This window comes from Varroa destructor, unplaced genomic scaffold (assembly GCF_002443255.2).
Source record: "Varroa destructor unplaced genomic scaffold, Vdes_3.0 BEIS01000007.1, whole genome shotgun sequence".
In the NCBI taxonomy this organism is placed as follows: domain Eukaryota; kingdom Metazoa; phylum Arthropoda; class Arachnida; order Mesostigmata; family Varroidae; genus Varroa; species Varroa destructor.
In genome coordinates this window covers 12,887,160-12,905,139 of record NW_019211460.1, presented here as the reverse complement: position 1 = coordinate 12,905,139, position 17,980 = coordinate 12,887,160, and the positions used below count along the sequence as shown (strand labels likewise).

At 39.6% G+C, this 17,980-nt stretch overlaps 1 long non-coding RNA gene across 3 annotated transcripts in view; it reads right to left on the bottom strand.

Annotated features, from left to right (window-relative positions):
- Positions 1-6,362: 6,362 nt before the first annotated feature.
- Positions 6,363-17,980, bottom strand: part of LOC147754339 (uncharacterized) — a 31,153-nt gene continuing 19,535 nt past the window's right edge. The window contains exons 4-7 of one of the 3 annotated variants that reach the window (XR_015317104.1): positions 16,985-17,109; positions 12,819-16,749; positions 10,130-10,394; positions 6,363-7,102 (exon numbers count right to left, since the gene is read on the bottom strand). This is a non-coding gene — a long non-coding RNA (uncharacterized LOC147754339). Of the gene's footprint in view, positions 7,103-10,129; positions 10,395-12,198; positions 16,750-16,984; positions 17,110-17,980 lie in introns of those variants that run through there. The other 2 variants (XR_015317105.1, XR_015317103.1) reach the window with 2 other exon arrangements.

The following is a 17,980-nucleotide window of genomic DNA, read 5'->3' as shown; positions in this document are numbered from 1 at the left end:
ATTTACTGGACGCATGGAACATTTCTCGCTCTATTCAGGAGCTCACTTTAATCCTTGCCGATTGCCCAGACTTGCCTCCAAGGACATCTCGGAGTATTTGATACGGGACAAATGGAGATTCAATCATGGCTAAACATAGTTCAACCGTCTGTTTCATTGCGGTATGAACTTATCGTAAAGCGCTCGTCTCATGTGGAAATAGACAACAAAGTAACAGTGGTTTTTTGTCGAACTTGGCAGAAGTGAAGCTAAAGGTCATGTTCGTAGGAGTGCTTCAAGGTACCGCCTTCGAATTTTTGTCTTATTTTGAATTTAAACGCAGCTTCTCTTGCTGTTAAAGGAGTCTCGTTTGAGCTCTATATTATGTCATTCGTAGGTGATACTTCAATATTAGATATGCAAGCGCTTGGCCAAGAGTGACATTTCTCTAATAAATGACTTTTCAGAGATCGTACTTTCAGCTTTTAAATAAGACCAAAACAAAACCTATAGGCTTTTATTTAGCAGAATTCCTTATTTGTATTAACAATCGGGACAAAACAAATGCTATACCTGTATAGGTTGCACCTTGTAAGCCCTTTTTTTAGGAAAATATAACAGACTGAGGTGTAGCAGATGCCTTTTGATTCACTCTGATCTTTCACTAGCATCTTATTAAGTAAAACGGCTCGAGCTATTGTATAGACGTTTGACTACTGGCTACGACAAGCTAGCTACGAGGATACTTAACCAATGCACAACGATGCGTTGAGAAACGTACCCCGTGTATGCTTGTCGAGCCCCTTAAACGACTCATCTGCTGTACACGGGGTCGTTGGTGTAGACGGGCTAAAGCAAGTACTAATGCGTGTGATTAAACATGATTAGGTGAAGTACTCCGCTTGTTTCTAGTTCACGTCTGTACCCAGAAGCTGTGCGAAACTACGGTTTATGACGGTTTATTTACTAAGCTGAACTTTTTGACGCAACAGCGTCAAATGGACTTGTTAAAAGGCACAAACATGATCCAAAGTGAAGTTCACAAATATCCTCAAGAGTGTTGTATATGGATTGTAGTTGTGCCCGTCGTAAACTAGTCAATCTCGTAAGCAAATCAAAACATTGGGTGTTATAACGTATATATACACGCTTAACATAACGAATGGGGACCGAGACGTAAGTTTCAACGCCTCCTCAAGCACAGTTTAATTGCATTTAGGCTGTACCAGTTCACCTAAGGAAATTAACTACTTGCTATGCAGGATTACAAAGGACTGCTAACGAACACTCAACGTCTGCTTCGACGGATTCAGGCGAGCTTTTTACAGTGACATTTCGGCGTAGCTCTATACAGATTTGCAGATTAGGTTTTATTAAAATTAATAGGAGAATTAAATTTAAACGCGACCAATATACCGATAGCTCTAAATGTTAATTGGAACCTAAGTACCTATAAGTTAATGAAAGCTAAATTTATTAAGGCCAACAAGTACGTAATTGTCTACATTAGGGCCTTACGGATGCACGACGACATAAACCAACTAACACGTTGTATAGGCGAACTGCTGGAAACATTCCATATCCTCGATAATATATTCTCACCGGGAAACCCTATGCAGACGAGGGTTTCGCCCGATTCTTAATATTTTTAATGTAAAACAAATGATCTGGATAGTCTAATGCGATAAATCATCATTTTAGACGCATCTGCAGTATGAACTAAACTAGAAAAATCCGCCAAAAAAACTTGGAATAAATAATGGCTTATTGAGATCAGCGATGTGTGCAATCTTGTTAACCTGTTCTGCATTTTGCCTTTAAAAAAATTACCCCACTACTCATATCTGAATAGGACTATTGTTGTAGCTGAACTGTCTTACCTTGTTGCATCCATGAAAGGATCCGTTTTGTCCTGATTTTGTGGCCAGTAAAAAAAAAGCTAAACGTTTATTTAACGACAGCACACCGGAAACCATGTCACCTCTTTGAGCACATAAGGAATCTAGAAAAACTATTACACCCAGGAAAATTGTTCAAGTTTTCAAGCAAGTGCTTCTTCCTGGAACTTCACTCAATAAGAACCTGAAATTATTATCCTGAAAGTCACTCTGCAGTAAATAAAATTGATAAGGCCAGTACTTGCTTAATGTGTTGATTTTATAGATCGTACAATCGACTTATCTATAAGCTGTATAAAATTATAGGCGGCGCAGCCATAGATGGTTCGATGTTCCTGCGAATCTCAGTGCAGTATTCTATGAACAGAACCTTTAGCAAGATCCAAAAAAAAAAGATGTGCGCCGAAAAACCTGGCTCATTAATGAGTGGTGCACCTGAGAAAACCCATAGTAATTTTATAGGCACGGTCAAGTCAACGTTGGCAAGCTTTGAACTTCTATTCGCTGAAGTTTCCTTTTATTGGCTTACATAGCCACGATCACCTGTGCAATTTGGCCTCTATCTATTGTAATCGTTTGCGCTAAGCAGGCAACGGGGCGCTACACGGTGAGAACTCGAGCTACTGCTAATCTGTAATGCAAATTCACTACTTTTATCTTATTCGATTATCCATCACTGGAAAAGTTATCGCTATTTGTACGCTATGAATTAGAAAATGTATTTTCAGCGAACATTATACCAGAACAGCAAAAAAGCAGCCGTGAGGTTCCCTTCCAGCAGCACCTCGACAATGCCGAGCGCTCAAATTTCTATATATTCATCTTTCATGCGATTCTGCTATCACTTTCGGTTCGGTGAGACTTCAGTGGTGGCAAATTTTTGCCTTGGAATGAAAAATTTTGCCCGTTCGATGGAAGCACTGCGGGTGACGTTTGCTTATTCAGGATGGGAGGAAGGGGGGCACGCGCTAAAAGAACTACGCTTCGAAGCAGCGATGTATTTATTCAACAATATCGTAAAGGATGGAGACACAGGCACCTATCGCCTGCCTCAGCTCTCCTTTGCTGAGACGTGGAATCGCGTACATTTAAAGCGCTTTTGGGAGTAATATTGAAAAATAAGACAAAGAACAAATGCCGAGAATGAACTAATTGACACCGAGCAGTGTTTACCTAGTCGTCGAGAACGAAAGATAGTGATTGCCGGTACGAAGGAAATAATTCGATTATTTACATTAAATTTATCTCGTTCTGTTTCTAGCGGCTAACTATACGCAGGGATAGTTGTGTTCTAATACTTTGCTGATTTGTTTTCATCAAACTAGCAGACGATTTACAGAAAACATCGTCTACTTTTTTTGACTTATAAAAAAATTCACCGATTAAATACAAAGTGTGGTAACTAATGTCATTAATAGACCCACAAGTACAACAACTGTTTCAGTTAGCTAGTATCAGGCTATCAGTAGTTTGTAAAATAGATACATCCGAAGGTTGAGCTTTGTGACATTTCAGCTTGGGCTCTTTGATGACATTATCTATCATTAGGATTTACTGTTAATTGACTTAGATATGTTACACCAAAACAACTTAGTACCTCATAGTTAACTTTCTGGGTAAAAAAATGCTTTCATTGAGTTTGCTGCCCCTATTTTTGTTCTGGATGTTGACCAAAAAACTGTGGATAGCCTTTTAGATGAATGTAGCCACGGGCTTTTTGCGCTGCAACGTGCGTGTCGTTAAATAAGACGTTTCTGTAGTGGCTACGCGCGTAGTGCAGTGTTTTTTCATTTCAATGGAATGATATTTAACCCCAAACCTCTCCGAGACAATCATTTCAGCTAACAGGAAGTAATTGTCGCTTAAAGCAGTGACTTACGAAAAATATCTTAGTCGACAACAGCAAATTTTGAACACTTCAAATGTCCCTTTGGACTTCTTCACATTGGGATAATCGAAGTATCCCGTGCCTCGCTGGTACCGAAGTCTTGACGTCAACAAGGACACTTTTTTCAGGCTGGCATACTTTTGGGCATGAGATTGAGATGAGTTCCTAAACGCTATACCGTCTCATGTGATGCTATACCAGGGCCCTAGGATTTTTCATCGGTAGTATATCTGGTACTCCAGATATCATTGCATTCGTCTTGCGTATTTACCTCCGCAGGACGCAAAATTGCCGTCAAAACGATTTCGATGGCAAGGACATCTTTCCTTAGACTTTTTCATGCAATTATCCTCAAGGCATTGAACGACTATCTTATTGATTACGTTACGACTTAATTATTATAATGGCCGTAGCTTTAGCAGTAGAATTCTAAACATAGTTTTCTCAATAATCTTTTATTCATTCACACCTTCCTCAGCAGTTTACGCCACTCCTCTCTTCCTGCATGCAGCTTTCATAGCAATTTATACCCAATGCAAAAAATGCTGAAAAAAATCGGTAATACGCCCAAACAATATTGTACGTAAATAGTAAATAGCCTCCTCTTGGCGCTAGCTACGCAATTACCTCCAAAATATTATCCCTTTACGAGTCGTCGTATAACTAATGTTGGTAACAAGATCTAATTATCGATGTAGACCGCCCATTTCTGTTATGGTTACTTCCGTACTATACAAGGACATTGTATTCCATTAAGGGTCAGGAGGGACCGCTAGTGTCTTTTTAGGCTTTAATTAGATCAATCTGCTAAATGGTATTGTCTTCGTTAAATGTCGACTGCCGAAATCTTACACAACAAAGATCTGTTTGTCTTCCGAGAGAAGCCTGAACTCGAACTTCTTGTTATTGCGCAAGGAACTGCGCACACCTGACACACTGAAAATTAACATAATGTAAATCTCGTCGCCATATTCCATTGAGTCCCTTGAAGAATACGAGCCATGATTATGATCTGCGTATCGATATTGGTATCTAGAGGAATGTATAGACAAAACTTCTGCTCTCTGGTATTTTTTTTTATTCTCGTTAGTTATGTACACGATCGATAAAAATGCAACATACAATTACCTACTTGATACACTAATTAGATATCTGGTTTGTGTTCTACTTGCGGTCTTTTGCCTGTTTCAGTACCGACAGACTTTTGTGAGTAGCCCACACGAGCTCCTATGAAGTGGCCAAACCGCTGATTATATCTATGGAGTCCTTCAGGAGTTCAGCTGCTTTATTCAGTAATTAGTCGTAGACCTTATGACTGACCAAATTTAAACGAATGTTACATGTATTTAGCAGCGCAGAGAACTAGTTGTATCAAGGATTTACTGCTAGAAGAGCAAAGAATTAAAACTTCAGATGAATGGATTACGAGTAGAGGATGAGGACGGAACCGTCGCAATTCGTTTTTGCTTACAGGGAATTAAAGTCTACACGCAGAGCAAAACGCCTACAAGTTTAGGAGTTCGGCGCCTAAGTTAGCGATTTTCTCAATGCAGCACTGCACGGTTACAACATACGTTCATGAACTATTGTGAGCAGTATGCATTGAAAATATAACCCACTGAAACTTCTATATACTTACCAAATCTTACTCAGAATGTATCTGTATCTGTAAACATTCCGCCACTTATTTTAGACCCGGTCGCTAGGACACCCAGGCCACACATGGATAAGTGGCTGAGGACACAAACCGAAGTGAAAAAGGCCCAGATGTAATTGTACGATCTATTTGTATACGTCAAAATCGTGTCCATTCTGTCGAAGCTTCAATGAGTATGTTTTTCAACATCAGTACGCGCAACTCCATAGAATCTTGTAGGAGCAAACCAGCCGTGTGCAAATACCCAGTACAATTATGCTACTATCACATGTTTCTGGAAAGACGAACCCATACTTGATATCGAATGTCCTTCAGTTGTCACTTGTCAGATTAACTAGCGGATGCAGACATGACGTGGGCATTCTTTGCAATCGAAGCGTCACCTTGTATCTGCCATCAAGTTAGTTGACAATATTATTTGTAGCAAGTTCTGTGCGCAAGGTTGACACGTAGACGTAGAGAAGTTCACTGACTTCGACCGGCAACGTGACAAGGTATATGCGGTTTCAATATGGCCTAGAACTCCACACCAATCTGTGAGACACAATAAACAACTCTATCCGTGCTCTACCTACTCGAACAGACACACGTACCCTTTTGCAGTTACCCATAAATTCCTTACATTGACTTTTGTCAGGGATCATTTGATATGAGCTTGTTTGTATAGCTTTGTTTCTCACTTATCGGGTAAACACTATCAGCTTTAACTTGAAACTTGAGAAACGCAATACCGGTCGGCACCTGCAGTACAATTTTTATCTGCCATACTTTTAAATGAACGCATTCTGTTAAGTTGACGAACAAGACTAAAGTAATGTTTCGCTTGTCACGCTTAACAGTTGCTATGCAGCCTTGAAATGTATACCACGAAATATATGACACTGCATCTCAGCAATACCTACACAATTCTAAGTTTAAGTGAGCCAGCCGAACTTAGAAATTCAGTGACGAAAACGGCTTAAACCTTGTTTATTTTCGGTATTCTGATTGGTAATGCGATGCGATAAATTCAGGATTCGTGACAAATTCAGATATCTACCAATCGTTTTACTTGAGACCTTCGTTTTGGGCAAGACTGGTCGACTTGGCAATATTTGACTGTGGGAGAATAGCAATATCAACACGATCTTACATGCCACCATTAGTTTATGCCATTCAGTTGTTAAGGTCGATAAGGACACGTATAATCTACGTACGGCGTAATGTACCTAAACAAACAAAAGCTATTTATATGAAGTTTGTCGATACAAGTTCCGTTGCTTGCATGAGCGTTGCGCACATAGAAATAATTCTACATAAATGATAGTTTAAAATATACTTATTTACTTATACTACTGTATCGGATCGATTATGGGTTTAGAGTTGGTATTTTAAAAACCCTAGGGCATATTTTATACGGAAGAAGTATGCGAAGATACAAAGTTTTCCTCGATCTTAAGAGACATATGGGTCTTTACTGACACACATTATGGGTGGAGAACACATTAACATTTATGTCGTTTTATTTAGCCTGCCCTACCTAATCCGCCTCTTGTAATATAGTAATGTAGTTTCAACCATTTCTACAGCATGGTTACGGAGTTTTTTTAATCGAACCTGCTTCTGGCACGCATGTTAATGGGGTCTGCTGACGCGTACATGAATCAAGTCGGCCTTCGAGCGACTTTTACACGCGAACACCTTTAAAAAATGCCACCTTTGAAAAAATTGCTTAATCTGTTATCTAAATCTTCTATTTTTCTTACTTAAAAGTTTAATAAATTTTTTAAACTAAGGTATATATGATATAGATTCGATTGATAGGTTTCATTTGATCTCCAGGACGTTTGCAATATAGCAAGTAGTTGCCAGTGCTAAACTAAATGAAAATATGATAAACATTTCACAATGAGTTAGCAGATACATGAACTGGACCTTGGGGACGTCGCCAAGGCTTAAGGATTTTTTTATTTTACATTTTATCATTTTTCTCTAAAACTTCATTAAGGAAAAATTTCTATAACAAATTCTAACATTCGACCTTCCGGTTGAAATTTATTAGAGTCTCGCTCAAATAACCACTCCCAAAACGCGTTGTCATACAGGTAGCAGGTTTTTTTTATATGTTGGAAAACATCAATTTTAGATAAATCCTCGGGATCCATCGAGGTAGAATTTCCACCTCTCAAACAGCTCTTCCGACCCGAAAATTGAGTTCTAGATATAGAAACACGTATTGTCGATTCAGTTCAGAGCCTTTGACTGGAGCCTAGAAGATCTTAGAGCCTAGAAGACTAGATCTTCCCCATATAGACTTCCAAGTAACAAAATCGCTATGCCACTTAAGCAAAGAAATCATCATATGTAGTTTTTGACCTTCTTCACACTCATCAATGTTAGCTATGAGAAGATGTATTCTATTTTAATTGTGTTATTAACTATAGACAGTGTTATTTACTTATTACGCCTGTATCAACTCGAAGAGTGGCAAGACCCTTTGATTGTAAACGTTTAGCTGCCATTTTGTCACAAGAGGAAATTTTCTCTATAAAAGAATCCTCTGAAAAAGGTCAGTTTTCCCAAATTAACATAATGCTCCACGAAAAAGAGAGAACAACAAATTACTTCTGGGCAAAAACTATTCCTGCAATTGGCTGCAATGTTACGCGTAGCACAATTTGGATGGCACCTTAGCGATCTGTCGAAAATTAGCCCAACAACCTCAAGGTTCGGGTTGGATGACCAAACAGACATAGAATATATCAATAAATTGCCTCTAACGGGATAACTAATATTTTCTTTCCTTACGGCGTCAAATGAAAATAATTTACTTAAATCAACCTGGCCATACAGACCCCGTTTCCTCATTTATAGATAGCGACACTTTACGACACGGTAGCGTTCTGACTACGAAGCCCAGGTTGATTTTAATTTTTGACGCAGATTAGAACGTCCAGCTCAGTACGTTTCGCTAGGAAACGTAATCGAAGAGAGAAAAGTCTGAAAGCAAGAAAGAAACGTAAAGGACTGGAATGTCGTTGGGAGTTCATATAGGCAGCACAGAAGCAGCAAGAGGTTTAACAACCAGGAAGAGTGTCGATTTCTCGGAAAGCCACTTCCCTAGAACCGAACAAGAGACAAGAGTTGAGATGGAATTGGAAAGGCCCTTTTGCGAGCAAACAGTGACTTATGACTGAAATTCATCATACGCAAAGCCGTGGAAGAAGGTTAGGATGTGTGCTGCAGGTGCCCACCTCCAAATCAAAAGATACCTTAAGGACCCAAGTATACGATTTCGTGTATTTTAGGTACATTTGCTATATTTTTGATAACCCGTTTTTATTTACATGCGCTCAGTTGAAAGAGGGTTGCTTATTGCAACGCCATACTATAATTCCACTTGCTTAACATGAAAACATTAGTGTGTAATATCTCGTTGTACTGCATATTAATCTAATTATATAATAACTAAAACATGGACGAGTTTGTAACAGTAAACAAACAGACGTCCAGACAAAAGTAGACGGACAAGCCCATTGTCCCCGCGATTTTTTTCGAGCCACTATGTGTTACGTCTAGTGGGAAAATACGATATATCGATTTGTTCATCTACCATTATTTTTCGCTACCTTTGCCTGTTACATTTTCCTGTTTTGAACGTCGCTTCGAGGCTATACTTTGAATAGGTTCAAATTCTGACAGCCGATAAGTGTTAGCCTACGTTACTCGTTGCACGTACAGGTCCTCTAAGTAAATACGTTCGGCCTGCGATTAGCTCTGCACGTATGAAGATACATTAAATATTCAAATTTATTCGTAGATAAATATACCCACAGCCCTTATACAGGTGATTATTCATTGAAGCTTCGATCAGAGCTAATGAACAACCGGCCGTATTAGTTGAATGTTCCGACCGAGCTTTTTGGGAACTCACACCTTGCTATAGCCGACTGCCGAAATCGGGCTACCGGCTGTATATGGAAAAAAGATTTATTACAGTACGGATCCGTGGTAGGCAAAAGACACCCACGAACAGATTACCGATGGTTCTAACCGCAAGACGTATATCATGGACTGTTCTGTACCAATCTGAACGCTCAGAATTTTATGTCCTCTATCGCCATTGGGCGTCCAGTCAGTTAGTCTGTAAAAGCGATGATTTCGAACTAAGCCAGGTATAGATAGGTTCCAGGTATGCCGCAAATAAGTAGCTCATTGTTGAACTATTTACCGCAGGATGATGATTCGTCATGCTATCAAAATCTGCTGTAAAAAAGCCCTTAGTTTCTGTAGATACAGATGTATAAACAGAAATTGCTTGCGCGCCGAGCAAGTGGTGCTGAGTATGCTGAACGGAACTTCAAAAGTTTTCCTTGTTTTATGTTACGATAGGACTATGATACGCAATGCTAATATCGACGATTAATTCCAATGCAAACGGAAGTACCTGCACTTCCTCGAATAAGTGTCTGCTCTATTGTAATGTTGACAAACTTTACGAAGCGTCGTGGACAACTTATTACTGCTCGGCAAGAAAATAGGCATATCGCTTACTTTTTCATTTAACGCAGATGTGCTTTCAAAGAAAACAAAGCAATAGGGACCACGTATTAGAGAGAAACAACGAGTCAAGTTTCAAGTCAGCTTTTCTCCTTTTTGTTGTTCAATTACATTATTGCTCATTACACATATTGTTTATTCAGCGGGTAGTTAATAAACGAGACTTACCTTATGGCCGGATGTATTGCTGCAGGTGTGATTTCCCCTGAGAGGATAGAAGGTTTCCCGATGCCCTCTGCTGGTAAAACGCGTCCACGTTCTCTAGGTAGAAGACACCTGTATGCTCGGCATGTTCGCCTGGGTGCGCTTAATATATAATAATCTAACTCATGCCCCCTTATCGCCCCTGCAGAGGTTGTTTGGCCACGCGAAGTGAATTTCCATCAGGAGCCGTTCGTAGACGTATACGGTAACCGACATGGTAAAGTCAACCCTGTAAACGTAAAACGATCGATGCTAACAGTCTTGGTGATTGCTTCATGTATTATGTGAATCCAGCATGGCCGAAACCGTATCTAGTAGTTTTTTTACAACGGCGGACGCCATCTGTTATGGTGGTGCTTATCGCGGGGGCGGGAGCGGGGCGAGGGATCTTGAATTGTTAACAACAAAGCAGATAACTATATTGTATGTAGATCAACTAAACTAGGTCTACAAGCGGCCGTAAGGCACAAAATGCATTTCGAATACTATATATACTGAGACACGTGCTATTTTTTTTTAATGAATGCCAGTGCAGCCGATACACGATGATGCAAAGGTAAACCGATGTATGATTGTTCGAAAAAAGAATTACTAAAAATGAGCGATTCATTTAGCCTTAAGCGCCATATTTATCTTGTTTGACACTTGAATCTAACCAATTTGAGTACTTTGAAGAGTTTGTTAATATTCAGTTGACCGGCTGGAACTAATTACTTGCAAAAGCTCCAGGTAGTCGCCATTGAAAATACAGGGCGCTGCATTTCTGCTTTCCCGCCACACACGGTTACAGATAGAATACAAAACAAGTTAGAAAATTACAAATGTTTTTTTGTTAGATCTGTGAATGTGTATGAATATATAATATGATTGGATAGTAAATACGCAATCCGTTAAAACGTTTCTCAAACGTACCTCACCACTTGTGTACGAACGAAACTTCGTTTAAAGAAGTATATAATTGTTCAACATGAGCACGATGATATTCAATATAAGTCGTTCACGCCATTTTACTTTTGTCGGTGAGAGCTATATCCATACATGGACTCATTGTTGATTAGTGGACCATACCGTCGAATAGTGTTGAGTTTTTATGCATCATTAAGCTAAGATCGCGTTAAATACATAAATCATGGGTGTTAGCCAAGTAAAAGCCCCTTGCCTCACAGAAAAATTTGAAAGATCCTAAAAAGCCCCTTCAGGACCTTAGTGAATGGCCTGTATCGTGAAGCTCCTATACTACGCCTAACTATGCTCCTTGTCCCAGCCGTCATCTGTAAGCCTAGTTAAGTTTTGTCCGGGTACAGTTATTTAGGACAACGATAAATTATATGACAGTCTAAGAATGTCATCAGACGTATATCACCAGAAGGTGTCAGCCCGGCAAACCAGTGCGCACCGAATATCTAGCTACAGAGTTAACTATTCGGGAATTACGCGGCGGCGAAGACCATCGATGTGACCTTGGATAAGGCTTTCGTGACAGCGCAGGTATCCATAAGATGTCACCTGCCATTATAGTAGGTCGGGAAACGGACGGAATTACCGATTGGCCTACTAGAGAAAAGTGCCTAGAGTAACTGCGGTCTATGATATTGCAATGCGTCATTGTTCCACGGTCCAGTGTATTGTGACCTTCGCTGAAAAGTACGCGCATCGAAAGACGGAAACATAGAATGGCAAGACGGCTGCGCGGTTTCTGTTCTAGAAGGCCTCCCAAAGAGTTTACCTCGGCTGAAGCTGATTACACGAGCGAAGATGCGCCAGATAAGGTGTGAGGCGTCCTTTCGGCTAAATTCCTTTACGGCTAAAAGGTTTTACTTTCATCACACAGCGGATCCATATGGAATATCGCTTTAGTTCTACTTTGAAACGTCCACTTGATCGTTGGCTTTCAATAGTAGAGCTCACGTTTTGCTGGGCTATAGCTCCGAATGCAGAGCAGCAAAAAATAATGATAATAATAATAAGAAGATTTCAGAAATTCAATAATTTCTTTGTTTTGAGAGCATTACATTGACAGTATTGAGCAATCTGATGTTTTACATGGAACTTCATCGGGAAAATATGGCATCTACTACCAGGACTTGAGTTTGACAGGAACGAACATATCTCAGAAACTAAATCTGACGTGTCAGTTATATCGTAAGATATAATGTAACACTTTATTCAAAAGGCGCTTATTTGCGTGCTTTAAAATAGTAAAAAAATATGCACTAACTACATGAAATACCTGGTACATTTATTTTTTATTATAAGCATATATATTCATGTTGAGTGATGAGGTTCGCTTTGTAGCTCGGCTAAAAAAAATCACTAGCCAGGCACTTTTAGATACGTTACTTTTCCAGCTGTTGCGACTGATTTCCACTGTAATTTTAGAAATTATGACAGGATAATTATAAAGGTACGGAAGTGTGTTTATGACGGTACAAAATCAAAAGATGCTAAGTTTAACATTATTCTACCAGGGTATAGTGCAACCTAGCACAATTTGTTTCCTTATATGTACACTGTGCATGGTATTTCTTTTGTTTTTTTTTTTTATTTATACCTTGTTTCATTTTTCCGATTCATTTTTACGGTGGTTATTATGCCCCAGAATGGAAAGCCTTTTCTGAGAGTTTATTCAGTTTCAGTTAAGTAAAAAACTTACAATATATGTAAGTTAAAATCTGGTGCACGGTGCCCATTTCTGCGTTGTCTACACAGACGCTGCTAAATAGATCGCCATCCTGAAAGAAAAGTTACTTGATCAATAGGGTGACTCCACATTGCATAAACAGCACACAGCTTCCAATAAACAGTTTGCCGTTGATTCCCGTTTGCAGCTCCTCGGACGGCAGTGTCAACTAAAAGGTTCTAAGTGTTTATCCATTTCAAGAGTCGATGAGCTTTTCGCCGTATTCCACCCCTTATACCTCAGAGGTGTGAATCTTAAACAATGAATTAGGTGCGGGTCACTGCCCGCGTGAGATTGAAGGATGGTCACGAGCCCTCGGCCCCCGTCAATACGAATGATATCTTCCTGCGACACGACCTAGGTCACACCCTCTACGTTTACTGTGGCGGGGAGGCCGAACTCGCGTGCGATGACATTTCCGTCCGAAAAAAAAGCCACCGACGGCGGTGACGACACCTCCTAACAGAGAAAAATATGGCGGACAGCCAGAGGAGAGAAACTGAGAAAATTTAGTAATTGTGTAGATGGCTCACTGGATATTCTTTCGGTAGGCGAGAACAACATTTTCGGCAATAAACGATCGTTTATCATGCTACTAGCACCGGCGGTTTCATCTCAAAGTTTATGCAAATCTTTTTTACTAAGAAGTGTTGAACCCTTGGCTTCAAAGTGGCCTATTTTTAACCGTGCAATACCGTTCTAAAACTATACATGGGACGAAGTCGAATGACAATAATTGAGGCTTTTTTTTTGGGCGAACGGAACAGTCTTTATATACCGATAGTTTTAAATCCAGCAAAAGCTAGACCGACAGGCTAACCGGTATCGATTGCATAAATGACAAGGGTTTCGTCTGAGATGAGCCTTCTCTTCGAAGTCTACGATCACAGTACCTGGTCCTTCAATACTTTCGCTAACGGGCGTTCCCTATAGCTTCGAGACCCACAAGGCTCCACCAAAAAGCGAAGCCGTTTCGAGATGCTCAACGAAAGGCGTATTCAATCATTGGAAGATACTTTTTCCTAGCACGCTAAATCTTCTCAGCTAGCATATAATACGCAGCTATAGAGTAGACAATTTATATATCTTACAATTCTTCGTATTTAAACCGTAACCACTGCATGTGAGTCCATTACGTAGGAAACAATATAAATTATGTTTAATCGCTATCATTTGACGGTTTTCACAGTCGTAACGAAACGGTAAGCCGATAAGAAGGCAAAACAAAGGGACTATCGGTTTCAGATAAATGGTCATTCATAGTTATATACAGATATCGGATCAGAATATATAGCAGAACGATGAACGTGGCTCATGAACACCGCTCTGGTATCTTACCGGTCTAGGCATGCCACACTGCAGGATGCGATACTTCAAATTATCTGTATTCGGAAGTAAGCGACTCCTTCGAATCGCCCTGCTTCATATAGGACAAGAAGCCAGAAAACTCAGAACGAAATGTTTGATTCGAAATTATTAAAAGGCTCCAAACCGAGTGTAGACGCATTTTGCTTCGCACTAAAAGCCAACCCTCTTAAGAGCAAAAATTAAATGTAAAACTGAAAATATACCACTTCTTACAAATAAAATCAGCACTGAAGTTTCAAGAGTATAGCTCGTGACGAGAGCTGGGGCTATACACGAGTCTCTGCAGCTGCCCAAAGCTAAGCAAATGGACTAGATTGTTCCGTGCGGCGCCCCGAAGTGCGCACGGCCTTTCGAAGCTGTAAGTTATGTAAGTAGTAGAAGTACAGAAAGACAGGAACGCTTTCAGTAAAGATTTTAAGGTGTCTTTTTCAATGCATATAGAAAACGATTTAATTATTTCCGTTCTCTTTTGTATTGTCACATTAACACGAGCCGATATTCTATATATCTTAATACCGCCAATCTTAAAGCGTCATTAGGTTCGTGATTGTGCTACACACTAATAGCCAACATCCATTAATGGCCGTTGATGTATTGCCAATAACCAATGCTTGTTTGTTTACCTTGTGGATAACGGAAATCGGCGAAGATTCAGTAGCCGTATCTAGCCCGTGGGAGTATCTAGTTGACGATTAACCTATAGAACGAACAAGTTCTACGCAGCGATAAGTAAATTGTTATTGTAACAAAAAATAAATAGGGTCCAGCCATAGTTGGCCTTAAAGGCCGCTGGTCACCGATTGTCTTTTATAGCGCAACATCAAGCTTTATTCCTAACCTCTGAGCCTTCGACGGCGTTTTAGACAGCGCCTCGTATGTAATCGCGTCTTCTCCACCAGCAGCCAATGTGTTAATTTTTTTTTTTAACAGTTTTATTTACATCGTTGATCATACTAATGTATATATATATATATATATCATTCATGGGCTCCTTTGTCGAAATGGCGCGTATTTGAAACACGAAATTCGAAAACACGAAGTTTTAGTTACTAAAGTTTTTTTTTTTAGCATTTGGATCAAAGCATCGTATCATAAATTTCGTCACGAATTCAGTATAAAGCAGCTGTCAACAAAAAATTCCATACAGTGGGTGTACTTGTAAACAAACATGGATAGACGATGTAGGCATGTTGCTCGTTACCGACCTGATAAGTTTTAATGGCTTGAACTCCCATGGGCCTGAGATAAGGCTGAACTCCTTGTAACATCCATGTAGATGCCGTGAAATGGACTTTTTGATCAAGTATAAAATTCTTAATTGTCATTAGTATGTACGAATAACATTGTTGTGAACTAAACGAAAACCTTCGTACATTGTTTGTGAGCTAGGCTGTCGCAAATCAATGTTTGTATACAGGACTTGTAATGGGTCGTCACCCCAATAATGCCCATGTAGGACACTGTTATCACGAATTAAAGAATTTATTTCAATACAATATTATAGAGATTTTTTCTGCATACGATTATCATGCACTCTGAAAATGATCATAATTTATGACTAAACCTATTTTAGTATCAGACCTGCTTTCGTGGCTAATTTCGGAACTGCGAGACCTTTAGGCGACGTTAATCGGCTCCTAAAAAACTACTGCATTTAGCAACCTTTATCTATTAATATACGCTAAAGCATGACGACCCATAGTATTGAAACAAGCACTTCACTAACCTCATCCATAATCTGTAGATGATAGTATCGATTATTTGCTGCGGGCTCTTCTATGTGCCTATATAGATTTCACTGCCTCATTTACTTCGAACACACCCTGCCTGTAGCATGCAAGGACCAACATTTGGTTCTAGTTTTTTTTTTACTCACGCCAAACTAGCTATATTAGAAAAGTATGCCTTGGCTTGGATTAACGCAATAGCACTATTCATTTGTCATCGACATCGAAAAACATATATTGCACAAAAGTTACTTATTCGAAGAATATCTTTCCATCCATATATATGCATGCTACCTGAACATATGCTGCTGTGAGCGTATCCATATAATGAATATATATGGTGCGCTCCATTTAAATCTGCAAAGCGACGGCCAATTTGGTGTACCAGGCTCATTCCAGGCAGTACCAGGCAGGTTCGTGCCGAATATATCATGGCCGAACATACGGTACTGGTTGTACTGTGAGAATTATATCTAAAATCGGACTATAATTGTTACGGTATCTTTACTGTACTGAGTACCCACAGGGCTTATGGCATTACTTCGAAATACTCTCGATAAGACGAAAACTAGCATAAATAGATTGAATATATATGTTTCTATTTATATCGGTACCTTAGAGGCACTTCCCTACCTGACTGTACCTCAAAAAGGTTCATTAAGCATCCTTTCTTATAGAGAAATTGCCGACATACGCGAAAGGACTGTGTTCATATTCAATACCTGAATTTATTTTGGTGAAGCAAGTTATCGAACATGTACTGATTTAACGGGAGACCGAGACTGCAAAGGTGGTTCGTAGGCACTCCGCTAGAAATGACGAAGAAAAACTGGTTAACGACACTATACAGAAGATACGATGATGCAACCTATATGTAGCTAAATCTAAAATGTCGATGATTTCATATAAAGGCCTTTGAAGCGCAGCACTTTACACATACAAGTAAATTTGTACGTCTGAGAAAAATCAACCTACTTTAACGCATATGGTATTAGCGAATAAATGCATTTTAAGCATACAAACACGTACATAAAAGCATCATACCTACGCAAAACTAGCGCAGAACTGAAGTTCCCGATCAGTGCGGACAGCAGTGTTGTCCACAACTTCGAAATCCGATTTTCGAAATAATGACGCAACTCGACGGCACTGCAGGAGATAGATTTCGCCTGCGCCGTCCAAGAGAAATAACATCGAGAAGTTGTTTACTTTAGAATGATGTTTTTCGCAATGTTATTAACATATGTTATCCAGCACGATAATATAACTTGATTATGTAATGTGACATGAAAAGCGTGTATCAGGTTGTAATCGACGAACGAAATTAACAATGTCTACTTGAAGAAGCTAAACTCATATGGGGCCTTTTTACGGCCTTTGATTTCCCCCTCGATTCGGTACCTCCATAGCCGCGATCAGTAATAATGGTTTCTACCTGCAATGCGAGTCATAAAAAACTTGCCGCAGATTTTTCTTGACTACAATCATTGGGCTCGTTAAAATGTTTTAGAATCCTAAACAGTTGATAAACTAACAAACATAAAAACAACAATATCGATGAGTTTGCCTGAGACGGTTGAATGGCAACGGCATCTTCAGTTAATGCTCGAGTTGTTTTTTCGCCATTTGCCGAATGCGTAACAGTTCTCCAGTAGGGGATTATATAATGTAGATTTCTTTCAGTTATGTGTGATTAAAATAAATACTGCGGATGGGCCTAGACCCGAGTTCGTGGTAACTGTCGAGAAGAGAGGGTTACCGGTCGCCTGATCTGATCAAATACAGAGCACATAGCTTTCTGTGCAGGAATTCTTTTTCACGAATTTAACCACTGGCTTATCGGACAGCTGACGTAGCAAACAAAAAGTATGTGGCATTCGTTTCAAACAAGGATTTAATGTTAGATGACAATTTTCCTTCCTATACACAGCTTTTTTGGAATTATTTAGGCCCAGAATATGACGTTGTCACAAACCGTGTTCGCCACTATTTAATACGTGCGAAGAGATTTGGACGAACATTAGCAAAACAGAATACGAA